Below are 16767 nucleotides of genomic sequence, written 5' to 3'. Positions count from 1 at the left end.
GAAACACTTATTAGGAAAACAAGACTTTTATCGGTATTTGCAGATGAGACAGTACATTAATAGGACGGTTAAAAATGTAACCAAGGCAAGTACATGCTTGATAGAGCTATTTAGAAAAGCATATAATTCAGATGATGGTAGTAGAATCATTTCAAGCGTGTATAAGGGTTTGTCAAATCTTAAAACACATTCAACTAAATACATTAAAACAAAATGGGAGAAGGAAGGAGGGATAATTATATCTGAGGAAGAATGGACAATAATATGGAGGTATCAATGGAAGTGTATCAGTTCACAGAAATGGAGGGTATTTGGATGGAAAAACTTGATAAGATATTTTATTACACCCTTTCAGAAATCCCATAATGATACTAACCTCCCTGTTTGCTGGAGAAATTGTGGAAATCAAAATGCAAACCATTACCATATTTTCTGGGATTACCCTGTTATCAAAGACTATTGGAGTGGGATACACAATGCCCTACAAGACATCTTTAAATGTGAAATACCCTTACAAAGTAAGACCATATATTTTGGGTATATACCTCAAGAATGGTTGAAAAGAGATAAATATTTAATGAATATACTGCTGGTGGCTGGTGGCAAGAAATGGTTATCACAGGACAGCCCAGCTTTAAATGTATGGATGGAAATTACAATGGACATTTACAAAATGGAGAAGGTAACAGCATCTGTTAATCATTAGTTGGAACAATTTGATTCATACTGGGAAAAATGGCTTAACTACATAACACCTCATAGGCCTGATTTTACTCTCACAAGTCAATGAATATGTTGTACAAAAAAAAGATTACTCCTTACTTGTACAGTTTCCTCCTTTTGCTTGTTCTTTCTTTCCTCTCTTTTCTATTAGTGTATACCCCAGGTAACTAACTGTGGACATTTGTGGCAAATATGAATATATGATATATATGTACAGTACAGGTTTCCCCCGCCATCCAAAGGTAGAGCATTCCTATGAAATGGTTCGTAAGCCGGAATGTCGTAAAGCGAAGAAGCAATTACCATTTAGTTATATGGGAAAAATTTGTGAGCGTTCGCAGACCCAAAAATAACCTACCAAATCATGCCAAATAACACAAAAAACCTAAAATAACGGTAACATATAGTAAAAGCAGGAATGATATGATAAATACACAGCCTATATAAAGTAGAATACTTCTCTACAATCATTGCCGCACTGTTCTCCGTAGCGAAAATCTCACGCAAGCACTCTCGGCAGAAACACTCTCTCCAGTAACCTTTAAGCTATGAAGCTGCCAAATCATACCAAATAACACATAAAAATACACAGCCTATATAAAGTAAAAATAATGTATGTACAGTGTAGTATCACTTACCGGAATTGGGAAGACAGCGCCGAGCACACTTATGATGGTGTGTTAGGCTGAGCCGTCAGAGGTTGGGGTGGTGCAGTGGCCCCCCACCAGGCCGCCGACTGATACCGATCTGCGAAGCATGCAGGGGTACAGCGGTGGCCAGGACGCACCCAGAACATCTTTAAGAAAAAAGCCAAAATAAACAAGCTAATTAATTAGGTGCCACCCGGCACATAAATGTCGGCCCAGATCAGAGGCGAGTCACCGGGAAGCACCTAAGTAATTAGCTCATTTATTTCGGCTTTTTTCTTAAAGATGTACTGGGTGCGTCCCGGCTACCGCTGCATTCTCTGCGGCAATGTATCGGTCCGCAACCCGGGGGTTGGGGTGGTGGGATACTGGGGTGTCATCTCATCGTCGTCTGTTTCCATCAGGGCACAGGCAGGTCACCTTCTTCTATGTCTGCCTGCCTTGATGTCAAAGGTCGAGGTTCGTTGTCTGCTGTGGCTGATGTGGACGGTTTGCTTGACTGCTTAGCCTCACACATTTTTCTATCATACAGTTCTTTGTAAGCACTCGAACCATCTTGCAAATATACTCTAAACCGGCGTAACCTTTCAAAATTAAAGTCGTACTTTATCATTGCAGTGAAAATCTCACACAGTTGCTTCACATTCAGTTCCTGGATGACTTCACTTTCAGTCCATTCGCTACTGCATTCAGTTTCGATTGTTATCCTTTCCTCTTCCAATTCCATCAGCTCTTCAACTATCAGTTCTTGGTCATGGGATGCCAAAATCTCTTCAACACCATCTTCGTCAACTTCCACAAACCAAACTCACTTTGTCCTCGCTTCGTTCACCACGATCGAAACGCTTAATTATGCTTAGTTTTACACTAAGTGTAACACCTTTACGAGCTCTTTTAGGCTTTTCTGATACCTTAGAACTCATTTTGCTAACGGCTGCTCACAGGCATGCGTTTAAGCAATGCCGGCTAGAATGCAGTTCCGAATCCAGGGGAGAGCGGCTGCTCGGGGCGCGCACTGCCTTTTATCACGTGCTGCTTTTTTCACGCGCTGCTTTTTATCGCGCATTGCCTTGTTTTGTAACAGTGAAAACACGTTCCATTAGCGAAAACAGGTAACTAATGTAGGTCTTTCATAACAGTGAGGTTTCGTAAAGCAAACGTTCGAAAAGCGGGGGGACACCCGTATCTGAAATACATATTATGGAACTGTTTGTTTGATGATGAACTTCAATAAAAAATAAATTACAAAGAAAAGAAAACAAACTCTCCCTCATTGTCACAAAAACAAAGGTGCTGATTGTGAAATAAAGGAGGAACGGAGACACGATAACCCCTATTGACATTAATGGAACTTGAGGGTGACCAGCTTTAAGTTCCTCGGCATAACCATCACCAAGGATCTCACATGGTCTGTACATGCAGGCTGTGTTGTCGAAAGAGCACAGCAGCACATCCTTCATCTCAGATAGTTGAAGTAGTTTGGGATGGGGCCCCAAATCCTAAGAACTTTCTACAGGGACACAATTGAGAGCATCCTGACTGGCTGCATCACTGCCTGGTATGGGAACTGTACTTCCCTCAATCGCAGGACTCTGCATAGAGTGGTGCAGGCAGTCCAGTGCATCTGTAGATGTGACCTTCCCACTATTCAGGACATTTACAGAGACAGGTGTGTAAAAAGGGCCTAAAGGATATTGGGGACCCTTTTCACCATAACCACAAACTGTTCCTGCTGCTACCGTCCAGGAAATGGTACCACAGTGAAAGGACCAACAGGCACCGGGACATCATCTTCCACCAGGCCTTCAGACTGATTAATTCATGCTGATAGAATTGCATTTCCATGTTATATTGACTGTCCTATATATAAACTATTTATTATAAATTACTATAAATTACACATTGCACATTTAGACGGAGACATAACGTAAAGATTTCTACTCCTCATGAATATGAAGGATGTATGTAATAAATTCAATTCAATTCAATTCACCCTCTCCACTATCTGTTCTGTCATTCTGGCTCCCATCCCCCCGGAAACTTATTTTAACCACATCACGCCCCCCAACACACTAGCAAGCCTTACCACTAGGATATTAGTCCCCTCTTATTCTGTTCCCCTAACTAACGAATCCCCTGTCACCCCTTTGACTTTCCTCCGCCAAGTAATCCCCCCAACAGTTTCTAAAGTGGTCTGATGAAGTTTGTGAGGATATTGAGGATGCAGAGGTTAATGACCTTCAAGGATTTTGTACTCTGTTAGCATAAGTTGCATCCTTTGTTTATGCTTCGCGCAGTTGAGAGGTTGTGAAATAGCTAAACTACTTCTTTGTTTCAATCAAGGACAGAACTGTCTGATTCTGTACAGTAACAGATTTGTGTGTCTGACAAACACTTCGAGGCTGACTTTTCTATGTCTGGCCCTCTGTATCTTGTAGTTTGACAATCTTGGACTAAGAATTGGAAAAGAACTCCATATATGGATAATGATGGTCTCTTTGAACTGTATAAACGTTGCTGTATGTAATCTGGTGACAGAGGTTCGTCACGAGCCACCAGACAGGGAGGAATTCTGTCTCTCTGATGCTTGGCTCTGAACCTTCTCGCCGGCTGAGCTCGAACAAATAAACTGGTGAAAAAGGTAAAGTCAAGAACTGTTTGTGGTGTGGTTATTGGTCTGGCAATTTAAGTTTACATTTGGTGCCGTGACTCAGATCCTAACATAGGAAATGTTTCTCTGGGCTGAGTAAGCGACTGAGGGTTTGAATCGTACACAACTGAGTGGTAGGCCGCCCCGAGGTGTTTTACCGCTGGCCACTGCTTGTGTCCAGTCAGGCATTCTGCTGCTCGCCCATCGAAACTTGTACCTTGACGGGTTCCAACGACTGAGCATAGGAGGAAATGGAAAGTAGGTGCAGGAGTAGGCCATTCGGCCCTTCAAGCCTGCACCACCATTCAGTATGATCATAGCTGATCATCCAACTCAGAACCCTGTACCAGCCTTCCCTCCAAACCCCCTGATCCCTTTAGCCACCAGGGCCATATCTAACTCCCTCTTGAATGACAGATAAGAGTTATATTTGAGCATCAAAGTGAGGTTGCTGCGGGTGACATTGGCTATTCTGTATTACGCTCGGAACAGGATTGTAAGCCCTGGTTGGGAGAAGTGGCTGCCGCTGCCCGAAGAATTCAGTAAAGGGTTGTGCATGCCTCAGGATATGGCCGGTTGAAATTTGATGATAAGGATATGAGACTAACAGCCAGGTAAATTTCTCACCTCGGCAGTAAAATGGGATAAATTCAGGATAAGGGAGGGAAGGGGACCCCCCCCCCCCACCGCAGAGTATGTGTGAGCAAATACCAGATAAGGAAAAGGATCTTTGGATGTTAAGTGCTGCACTAACTAAGCGATTGGGAAACGGTGTGTGGCCACCAAGGGGAACTTAGGATATAACCTCTTGTGAACAAGCAGTAGATTTAATTTGGAAAAAGAATTGCAGGAAAAAGTGGAAATTATTGATTAAAGAATGGAAATATAAAGCTGATACCAAATGGAATAGTACTTTACTGGCCAGTTGGAGGAACAATGCATGTGATAAAGGGGTGTAACGGTATGTACGTTAAAAGGAAATCCCAAGAGTTAGAAAACATTAAAGGTGGATTGCGAATGGGTAGATGGGAGAAGGAAAAAGAGAACGAGAGAAACAAAGAAAACAGGCAAAGGCAGATATGGACACACAGGAAGGTTTAGATCGGCAGTGCCACGCGCGAGATCCAGGGCCAATACGGGATCCCGAACCCATGTCTGGCATACCAACCCTGTTTGAGGACAGTGACTGTGCTGAGGAGTGAGCACCCACCGTACCCCCCCCCACCTTACCAGGGGCCAAGTGCACACAGTGCCCCCGAACCCCAATCCTCCCAGTACTCAGATACAGTGGCCGCTCGGGTAAAGCAGCGGTGGCTGGGGAGGGGAGATCCTTATACCCTGAGATCCAGAAAGGGAATACCGAGGATTATTCCGAGACAGGGAGGGAAGAATCCAATAAAACCCCAGAGTTAATGGCTTCACAAAGACAATTGCCCACCCGAATGCTGCCCAATCCACGAGCAGGAGGAGGAACAGCCCTCAGTGATTCCTGTGTATGCACCCTGGAAGCCTCAAGAAATGATAATGATCATGAGTCAGGCCCCAGATAGAAAAGAAAAACCAGCACAGTTTGCTCAGTGTGTCCGCAGTACTATACAAGCGTATAATGCAACCCCACAAGTTTTATTTAGTCTCTGCTGCATGATTGTCTCAGCTGGTGGGGGTGGAAATGGAAGGCAGAATTTAGATACAAAACCTATCAGGAGTTACAGGCGGGAATCCATAATGAGAACGAACAGACAGAGTAGATTATTCAAGCCTTGGAAAAGGCTGTCCAGCAACCTGTAAACATCACTAAAGTACTTGAATGCAAACCTAAGCCTGGGGAATCAGGACCAGACTATCGGGAGCGATTTGTGGCCTGCTACGGCACTATCGCAGGAGATCAAGCCTTTAGTTAATGGGAATTCGTCCCCCCAGTTTAGGGCCTCACTGCTCCAATGCTTACCAACTAAGTTAGCCAACATGATTAAAACAAATAATATAGATTGGCCTGACAATGACCAAAATCGAATGCAACGAGCTTTGACATACTATTGGGACCCGGCTTTCAAATCCCGATCAACCCCGAAGGGAACTAATATTAAAGGCGAATATGTTCAGCAGGAAGAAGGACGCAAGCGGACTATATCTGGGGATCAGAAAGGGGAACAAAAACTTACCAAAAGACAGGTGGGGACAACAACCTGTTTAGAAATTGACAAGCAAGGATGCTTCCTACCATGAGAACCCCCCCCCCCCTCAGGAAGAGCCCAATTGTAATATTGCAAGTTGCTGGAATTCCAATTCCGTTTATGATTGATATGGGGGCAACCACAACGACTCTCGATCAGGAAGTAATATCGGAAAAGGGATTCCAGCTATCAGACGCTAAAATCACTCTGTCTGGGTTCGAAGGCACAGAACAGACGTATTCACATACCCAGCCACTGCAGGTGGAATTCCAGGGGACCCAGTGTGAGGTTTCATTTACAGTCACCACCATTCGGGGGTGTAATCTAGCAGGAAGAGGCTTGCTCTGTCCATTGGAAGTTGAGATTCTATACATGGACAAGGGTATCACCCTGGGACTAGCGAACAACCGACAGCTTCCCCAGTTTCCGAACCCCCAGTGGCAGGCACTTAATCTGGACTCCAGTGCGCTTGAACTCCTTCTACCAGCGGCCGACTCTCATATGATTCTGTACTATGACCCTACGGGGTGCTCAACTGAGGAAAGCCAATATTATGCACCCCTTGAGGGAAAGAAGTTCCTAGTCTCAGTGACTGGAGAGGTTAAAGGAAGAGAGGGCAGTGCATTTCTGGCCAAAGTTCCGGATTTCCTTTGGCGACAGACAGTACTGGTGGTTCCCCATACCACCGTTAGGGTTTGCCCTGGGTTCAAGCCAAAGAGCCGAGGGTTCATTGCGTACACCCTGACGAAACAAGCCTCCAGCACCGCGGGAGACTGGCAAGACTTGGCCGTGGGCCAACTCCGATACTGGAAGGAGTCTGAGGTGAAGATGGGGAATCTAGTAAGACATTCTTTTAATATTGACCAAACTCAAGACATTGTACACCATTTCTGGGCAATTTCAGGCCATGAAGTCAGCCACACCAACTGCTCCCCCCCACCCCCCCACCGTCCAGATCAGCGTGAAAGAAGGACAGACTCTCCCATCCACTCCGCAATACTCCCTCAAGCCTGAGGCAACGTTTTATGAGGATGGAGGTTCTTTTGTGGATCCAGCAGGGAAACGATATTCTGGCTATGCGATAGTGACAGGCAGTGAAATAGTTGAGCAAGCCTCTTTTGAAGCAGCTGTCTCTGCTCAGAAAGCTGAGCTGTTTGCTCGGACTCGTGCCTGTGTCCTAGCAACAGACAAAAGTGCGACGTTTACACAGACTCCCTTATGCATTCAGAATTGTACATGACTACGGGGCCCTCTGGTAACATGGGGATTCCTGACTTCATCTGGCCACCCCATTAGGAATGCAACCTTTGTAAATGACTTACTCACCGCTCTACAGCTACCTCGAGTTTTGGCTATTATTAAATGTGCGGCCCATACCCGCATGTCCAACTGGATCACTAAAAGCAATGCTTTAGCAGATTAGACAGCGAAAAGTGCGGCACAATCCTCGGTAGTTGTAGTCCCCTTGGGTTCCTGTCAATTAACTCTCTGCGACTCAAGCAGAACAGGTTTGCCAGACATGTGGGAGGTACGTACTTTTCAGGGGGACGCCTCTGAGGAGGAGCCCAAACTGTGATCGCAGATGGGGTGCCAGAAAGACCCCGACCTAGGCCTTTGGACCACCCCAGCGGGACAGGTTTGTGTTCCGACAGATTTTACCAATATTGGTCGATTATGTACATAATTGTACACACCTGGAAAAGAAGGGAATGGTTGGTAACCTGTATCCTGCACACCAGGTACGACTCCCTTGCCAGGTGGACCTTCTTCGTGTCTACAAGTTGATGTTTTTGAATTGCCTAGAGTATATTGCTATAGATACTGCTTAGTTATTACAGATGTGTTTAGTAGATGGATTGAAGCTATTCCAACTACCGGTAATACTGCTATGACTGTTGTGAAGGTATTATTACTGGAAATAATTCCCATGTATGGCCTGCGAGAGATGCTGAGCTCTGACAATGGCCCACACTTTGTGGCGAAAGTAAACGAAGGGGTATGTAATGAACTAGCTATCAAGCAACAATTCCACTGTGTACACCACCCACGGGCCGCTGGCATAGTGGAAAGAGCCAATGGCACTCTGAAGAGTAAACTGGCCAAACTAACAGCGGAGACTGGACTCACATGGGTGAAGGTCCTACCGTTAGCCCTATTCCACATGAGGGTTACCCCACAGGGGAAACAGGGTTGTCACCAGCTGAAATCATTTATGGACGGCCCATGAGGACACCCTGGGGACCAAGACCTTGTGTATCATTGCTCCCAGAAAGTCAACCAGCAAAATTGGATATGCATACCCTCGGGGAAGAGATGAGGAAATATATATGGCAACTAATCAAAGTTTTCCAAGCATGATATTCACAGGTACGACAGACGTACAAGGAAGAGAATTACCCCGCAGAGAGGAGTGACTATCCCACTATAGAACCTGGGAACTTTGTCCTGACCAAGAACTGGGAATGAGGGAATCTCGGACCTCGGTGGAAAGGACCATATCAGGTGTTACTGACCACTCCCACGGCTGTGAAACTGAAGGGGCAATCTCAGTGGATATATCGAACAGACTGCAAATGTGTTACTGAAGGAACTGAGTAGGACTCTCTCAGACTAAAGGAAAATGTATTGGTTGATAGTGGTGTTCGTGTTTATGTCTTTGAGAGGGCTCACCCCAGCATCCAGGGACCCCCATGTTAACACCTTTCTCTCTCTGTCAGACCTACAACAAACAGGTAGAACTAGGAGCCTGCTGGGTTTGTGTCGAAATTCCACAGCATGGTAAAACTATGATTCCAATGTCAGTAATCCCGCTCAACCAGAGTGAGGAACTCTCAGCCTGGGCTTTCTCAAATAACACCTGGGGAAGTGAGGTGAGGAACTGTAGTCCAGTCAGAGATAACTGTGGCTGTCAGTGTTTTGAGGGATAGTATCTCAGACCCCCATCAAACAGAACTTCCTATACTGGGAAACATGCATCCTGGCCATACTTGCAGGTGCCCAGCAGCAGAGAGGAATAACTGAGACTGAACAATTTTGGATGATCATTTTTCTCTCCTATGGAGTAGCCAGGAATTCATGAGAGCTAATCAATTTGGCTACAGCACTTGAGGAGCTGGCCACAATACTGCAGGGGCTCTGACAGAAACACAGGCCTAAGTAACAGAAATATCCACTGAAATGATTGCAATCTGGCAAACAGTCCTACAGAATCGTATGGCTTTAGATTTTATCCCAGCTGAGAAAGGGGGAACCTGTGCTATTATTGACAAAGAATGGTGCACCTATATCCCTGATGAGTCGACTAACATTACATTCCTCTCCAAGCATACTGCGAAAGAGACTGACATCATCAAGAAAGTAGGGCAGGATTTACACGGGTTCACCCAAGGGTCAAAATAGTGGTCTTGTAAGGCCTGTTCGGTAATATGTGGGGCATGATATGGCACTATGGCCTAATAGTTGTACATATCATTGTTATAACTACTGTTGTACGCTGTTTTTACCCACTAATAAGTCAATGCTGTACTTGGTTGCTTTCTCTGTAAACAATTACTGCTTTGTTGATCAGGTAATGATCAAAAGGAGGGAATGATAAAGTATGTAAAAGGGTTAAGATTATGTTAAACAATGGCAGCCTGTTTTTCTGAAAGAAACTGCTGATGATCAACAGATGTGCTAAGCCATGCTGAGCCATATTTCTTCTTGAGGGTAGCTAGCTAGGGTTTCAGGGTGCTTATCTCCTTGTGCACTCATGTGTAGAGATAGGACAGCTTCAGTCTGTTCTGTGTGTGTAAGCCATTATGACTATTTTGTAATTTGTCTTTAGGGCGCTGTCATGTAGTAAATAACTTTGGCTCCAGCCTGTCTTGTGGGGGTGGGGGGAGGTATCTGGACGGAAATATCTGTGGTGTAAGGGGAATTGTTAGTCAGTTAGTGGATTGGGCAGGAACAGTCAGACACTGTTCCTGTTTGAGGGACTAACTGAGTAAGCCCCGGGTGCTTGGAGTAAAGAGTTTGTACTTGTACGGTCTCTGAGTGACTTTATCTGGATTCTATTTCAACAGACTGGGAGTGGTTTTAAAGGGCTGGGCTGCTGGAAGCACATTACCAGACCTGGAGTGATTGCAACTGGGTCTGACAAAGGCATAACTGGTTCTTCTGGGCACATTCAGTCTCACTCCAACTATTTCCTACCTTCCTTTGTGCAGGTATGTAATACTGTATCTAAAGGACCAGTGTTTGAGTAAATGAGACTCACCAAACTTTCTCCTGACTGAATCACTGGAAGCTCTGAGTCAGATGGGTCCTATCCAGTTGATGCTCTCAATCCTTGAGCTGGTTCACTTGCTGTTGTTCCCTCGTCTTCAGAAGTGGTTTGCTTCCAGTTGGGGTTTTTCTTCCTATAAATCTCTCACCGCTGGTCTAACCTTAACATGAAAGATAATGAAGCACATTAACAATAAAAAGGAGAACCATACATTTCTGCTTAATGTTACTGAGAAAAAAACTCACTGAAATTTAAACATTGAAGGCAAATATAATGATCTCAGTGAACAATCTCTTATTGTCCCTCACTCATCACAAAATGATATGGGATAAGGAGCCATCATTCAGTCATGGTAAGACATAAGACACAGGAACAGAATTAGGTGATTCGATCTATCTGGTCTGCCCTACCATTCAACCATGGCTGAGTTTTATTCCAACACCATATTCCTGCCTTCCTCCTGTACCCTGAAGCTAGTTAGCAATCACGAATATATTAATCTTTGTCATAAATATACCCAAATGGCAGCCTCAACCAACCTCTGCGGCAACAAATTCCACAGATCAGACATCATTTGGCCTAAATATTTTTCTCATCTCAGTTTTAAAGGGAAGCATCTTTATTCTGAGACTGTGCTGTCAGATCACAGACTCTCCGTCTAATGGAAACTTCCTCTCCATGTCCACGGTATCCAGGCTCTTCAGCATTCGGTAGGTTTATTTAACCATACATCCCTCCACCACCCCCACTGTCCCTCTGAACTCCATTGAGCACAGGTCCAGAACCATCAAATGCTCCTCATACAAAAAGCCGATCATTCCTGATATTATCGTAAACCTCGTTAGCAATAATTGTACTGAAAACATTTCCAGGAATAACAGACAGATTAGTACCAGGATAATTTACTGGGAAAAGTTGTGCTTTCTTTACTGTTCTACTATCACAGAACGAGCCATTTCCATTCCCAGGATAAAGCAGGTCCATTTCAAGAAATATAAACCATTCCAGGGTGAATGTAATAAAAATAAACTGAAATTACCAGAAACACTGAGCAGGTAAGGAACAGCTGCGGGGAGAGGAACAAACTTTACAATTCAGGTTAATAACGTTTCGTCAGAGTGACTTCATACATTTTCAGTTTTTAGTACAGATTTCCAGCAACTTGACATTCTGCCTGATTCCACCAAATGACAGACAGGTGAAAGTGAGGGAAGGATTTCCAAAGACAGTTTGAACACCAAACTCACGGGTCTATCTCTACTGTTGTAAACACGGGACAGCCCATTTACTCCAAGCCTCTCCTTGTGAGGGATGGAATACAAACTTATTCTCTCCTCAGGTTGACATCCATTGCTTCCAAAGGAACTCCAGAAACAAAGATCTGATCCCAGACCAGGAATATTCGCTCAACACCTCATAAGCCTGGGGAGCTTGATCCCCGGGTCCATTGTACTTGGATTTAAAACTGTGATATCCCAGGACCCAACCTCACAGAGTCACACTGCTGAATCTGCCACTCACCAACCCTGAGAGACTCACAAATCACCCCCACATCTCACACTGGGTAGTGCAATCCGGGATTTCCCCACAATCAATGTCCAGCTGCTCGAAATTTCTGCTTCATTGCAGAAGGACGACTATCCAGCCCCATCTGTAGAAACACTAACCAAAGTCAAAGCCAAAACACCAACAGTTCCATATGCCTGGAATGTAGATCACAGGATTATAGCCCAAGCACCAACTCTTCCGGAACCCTTCGCTGCCAGTAAAATGCTGTAGTATGTCAGCCAGTCACAGTTCAAAAACTAGCACTTCCACACCAATGCACAACAGAAATGGTACCCGATGACCCTCTAGCATTCCAGCTAACAAAAACCAATTCTGGAAATAACTCAGCGAGGCCAAAGGTGCAAAAGGACACTTCACAATGAGGACAAAGGTTAGAAGAAAGATTGCTGATATACAGTGGCATGCAAAAGTTTGGGCACCCCGGTCAAAATTTCTTTTGCTGTGAATAGCTAAGCGAGTAAAAGATGAACTGATTTCCAAAAGACATAAAGTTAAAGATGACATATTTCTTTAATATTTTAAGCAAGAAAACTTTTTTTATTTCCATCTTTTACAGTTTCAAAATAGCAAAAAAGGAAAAGGGCCCGAAGCAAAAGTTTGGGCACCCTGCATGGTAAGTACTTAATAACACCCCCTTTGGCAAGTATCACGGCTTGTAAACGTTTTTTGTAGCCAGCTAAGAGTCTTTCAATTTTTGTTTGGGGGATTTTCACCCATTCTTCCTTGCAAAAGGCTTCTGGTTCTGTGAGATTCTTGGGCTGTCTTGCATGCACTGCTCTTTTGAGGTCTATCCACAGATTCTCGATGATGTTTAGGTCGGGGGACTGTGAAGGCCATGGCAAAACCTTCAGCTTGCGCCTCTTGAGGTAGTCCATTGTGGATTTTGATGTGTGTTTAGGATCATTATCCTGTTGTAGAAGCTATCCTCTTTTCATCTTCAGCTTTTTTAGACGGTGTGATGTTTGCTTTCAGAATTTGTTGATATTTAATTGAATTCATTCTTCCCTCTACGAGTAAATGTTCCCCATGCCACTGGCTGCAACACAAGCCCAAAGCATGATCCATCCACCCCCATGCTTAACAGTTGGAGAGGGGTTCTTTTCATGACATTCTGCACCTTTTTCTCCAACCATACCCATGCTCATTGCGGTCAAAAAGCTCTATTCAAATGGTTCAAAGGAACACCTAAACAAGCTTGATACATTTTGGAAGCAAGTCCTATGGACTGATGAAGTTATATAACATATAACCATATAACAATTACAGCACGGAAACAGGCCATTTCGGCCCTTCTAGTCCGTGCCGAACTCTTATTCTCACCTAGTCCCACCGACCTGCACTCAGCCCATAACCCTCCATTCCTTTCCTGTACATATAGCTATCCTATTTAACTTTAAATGACAACATCGAACCTGCCTCAACCACTTCTTCGGGAAGCTCGTTCCACACAGTTACCACTCTCTGAGTTAAGAAGTTCTCCCTCATGTTACCCCTAAACTTTTGCCCTTTAACTCTCAACTCATATCCTCTTGTTTGAATCTCCTCCACTCTCAATGGAAAAAGCCTATTCACGTCAACACTATCTATCCCCCTCATAATTTTAAACACCTCTATCAAGTCCACCCTCAACCTTCTACGTTCCAAAGAATAAAGACCCAACTTGTTCAACCTTTCTCTGTAACTTAGGAGATGAAACCCAGGTAACATTCTGGCAAATCTTCTCTGTACTCTCTCAATTTTGTTGACATCTTTCCTATAATTCGGTGACCAGAACTGTACACAATATTCCAAATTTGGCCTCATCAATGCCTTGTGCAATTTCAACATTACATCCCAACCCCTATACTCAATGCTCTGATTTATAAAGGCCAGCATACCAAAAGCTTTCTTCACCACCCTATCCACATGAGATTCCACCTTCAGGGAACTATGCACCATTATTCCTAGATCCCTCTGTTCTACTACATTCTTCAATGCCCTACCATTTACCCTGTATGTCCTATTTTGATTATTCCTACCAAAATGTAGCACCTCACATTTTTCAGCGTTAAACTCCATCTGCCATCTTTCAGCCCACTCTTCTAACTGGCCTAAATCTCTCTGCAAGTTTTGAAAACCTACTTCATTATCCACAACTTCACCTATCTTTGCATACTTACTAATCCAATTTACCACCCCATCATCCAGATCATTAATATATATGACAAACAACACTGGACCCAGTACAGATCCCTGAGGCACACCCCTAGACACCGGCCTCCAATCTGACGAACAGTTATCTACCACTATTCTATGGCATCTCCCATCCAGCCACTGTTGAATCCATTTTACTACTTCGATATTAATACCTAACAATTGAACCTTCCTAACTGACCTTCCACGTGGAACCTTGTCAAAGGCCTTACTGAAGTCCATATGGACAACATCCACCGCTTTATCCTCGTCAACTTTCCTAGTAACCGCTTCAAAAAATTCATTAAGATTTGTCAAACATGACCTTCTACGCACAAATCCATGTTGACTGTGAAAGGGGTTTCTTCTTTTACGTTACTGCGTATGTTAATTTAAATGGCTTCTTTGTTATGTTAAATGCTGAAACGTTCTCTAGCTAGCAGTTTGTTTTGGTTATATTAACAGAGCTAATGAACCAATGGGTGCCCATGTTATTCTTTCTTGGGGTGATATGCTGTCTCATATGGCTGGGAAACGGGGGTTTTGGCAGGAAGTTGGATGAGAGACCGGGAGGACGACAGACATGCTGGGAGTGCTCTGGTCGAGCTACGAGTTGAAGGGGTCAGAGTGGATCGCAGGGGGAAGAAAGAAGGTCCCAAGCTCTAACTGTGTGCACGAAGAAACTGAACTTTGATAAGTATGGTGCCTTTTTCATTCCCTTTTGTATTATACCTCTATTAATCTCATAGTCCTAGTGAGATTTATAAAGTGTAATTTGTAAAACGTACATTGTGTGCTGGCTGATGATTGATGTTTGAAGCCGAATCAGGTGGCATTTGCACAGCAACCGACGTAACCCGGAGACCAGGTGGGCGGCAGACGGGGTTTCCCCGAGATAAATACAAGCCAATATAGCTGAACGTTACAACTGTTCCTAATCAGACCCTGTCTATCCAGATAATTATATATACCATCTCTAAGAATACTTTCCATCAATTTACCCACCACTGACGTCAAACTCACAGGCCAATAATTACTGGGCTTATTCTTAGACCCCTTTTTAAACAATGGAACAACATGAGCAATATGCCAATCCTCTGGCACCATCCCCGTTTCTAATAACATTTGAAATATTTCTGTCAGAGCCCCTGCTATTTCCACACTAACTTCCCTCAAGGTCCTAGAGAATATCCTGTCAGGACGAGGAGACTTATCCACTTTTATATTCCTTAAAAGCATCAGTACTTCCTCTTCTTTAATCATCATAGTTTCTCTAACTATCCTACTTGTCTCTCTTACTTTACTCAATTCAATATCCTTCTCCTTAGTGAATACCGAAGAAAAGAAATTGTTCAAAATCTCCCCCATCTCTTTTGGCTGAACATTTTGGCCGCAATGAGCAAAGGTATCTTTGGAGGAAAAAGGGTGCAGAATTTCATGAAAAGAACCCCTCTCCAACTGTTAAGCACTAGGGTGGATCGATCATGCTTTGGGCTTACATCGCATTATGGCTGTGGTACCACAGATCAGCAGATGACACCAGGACAAGAGTTGCTTCGACCCCCAAAAACATATTACGCCTGACCCTTTGTGTTAATTATTCTGGAACTTCTAAATTAGTGGCATTTGGTAAGTAGGTAATTACTTTTAAATTGGTAAAATACATGATTACCGTTTTTTTCTTTACTTGCTTGATAATTATATTTTATGCTAATTAGTGAGTGCAACTGTGCAATACTTTGTCATATTATCAAATTATGTATTATATGTTTTATTGTACCAGTTATACATTGAAATGTAGTGATAGGCTATACTCTTGTAACTGTCTTAACTATCACTATATTTCTGTGGAGTTCTGGAATTCATATATTTCTTTCATCTTGGTTTAGTGCTTGACATTATAAGAAGATAATGTCTTCTTATAAATATATGAATTACACTCAATTTGTGTACTGCTCATTACATGAATGGGGCAAGGAAGTTGCGCAGTACATGAAATAAGCAGGTACACAAAATGGGCGTGACATACGAGGGGTGATTGATAGGTTCATGGCCTAAGGTGGAAAGAGTCAATTTTAGAAAACCTAGCAATTTTCAATTATCTGAAATAGAGATACCACAAAAGTTATTAACTTCAAACTTTCTGCATAATCACTCAAAGAGTTGAACTGCACGTACTTGTTACGAGAGCTGTATAACTTTAGGCCTCTGATCCGAGCTCTCAAGATTCCAGCCTTGAACTCCAGGCTGGGTCTTCACGTGCTGCTATTGTGACTCCTGTCTCCCCTTCCCCCACCACCACTCTGCAACCCCGTCTCCCTCACATTCCATCAGCTACTCCTGGGTCCACGGAGGCTCCTTCTTCCTCTCACCCCAACCCTCCCTTTTCCACTGACACCACCAGCCTCCCTCCCCTCCCCCTCTGATCCTACTTCTCATCGGTGCCGGGTCTTTACCATCCCCTCCGACCTTCAACTGTCTGAGGCGGAACGCTCTGTCCTCAGTAAGGGCCTCACCTTTGTCCCCCTTCGCCCACACCTCAGTGAGTTCCGCGTTCGCCATGAC

At 43.9% G+C, this 16767-nt stretch overlaps 1 protein-coding gene across 1 annotated transcript in view; it reads right to left on the bottom strand.

Annotated features, from left to right (window-relative positions):
• Positions 1 to 16475, bottom strand: part of LOC134357019 (zinc finger protein 850-like) — a 104894-nt gene extending 88419 nt beyond the window's left edge. Inside the window, exons 1-2 of the mRNA XM_063068330.1 lie at positions 16381 to 16475; positions 10453 to 10621 (exon numbers count right to left, since the gene is read on the bottom strand). The gene's annotated coding sequence lies outside the window, so the exon portion shown is untranslated. The remainder of the gene's footprint in view (positions 1 to 10452; positions 10622 to 16380) is intronic.
• Between the last annotated feature and the right edge of the window lie 292 nt (positions 16476 to 16767).

Source organism: Mobula hypostoma, chromosome 15 (assembly GCF_963921235.1).
Source record: "Mobula hypostoma chromosome 15, sMobHyp1.1, whole genome shotgun sequence".
In the NCBI taxonomy this organism is placed as follows: Eukaryota; Metazoa; Chordata; class Chondrichthyes; order Myliobatiformes; family Myliobatidae; genus Mobula; species Mobula hypostoma.
This window is presented reverse-complemented; position numbering and strand designations above follow the sequence as displayed.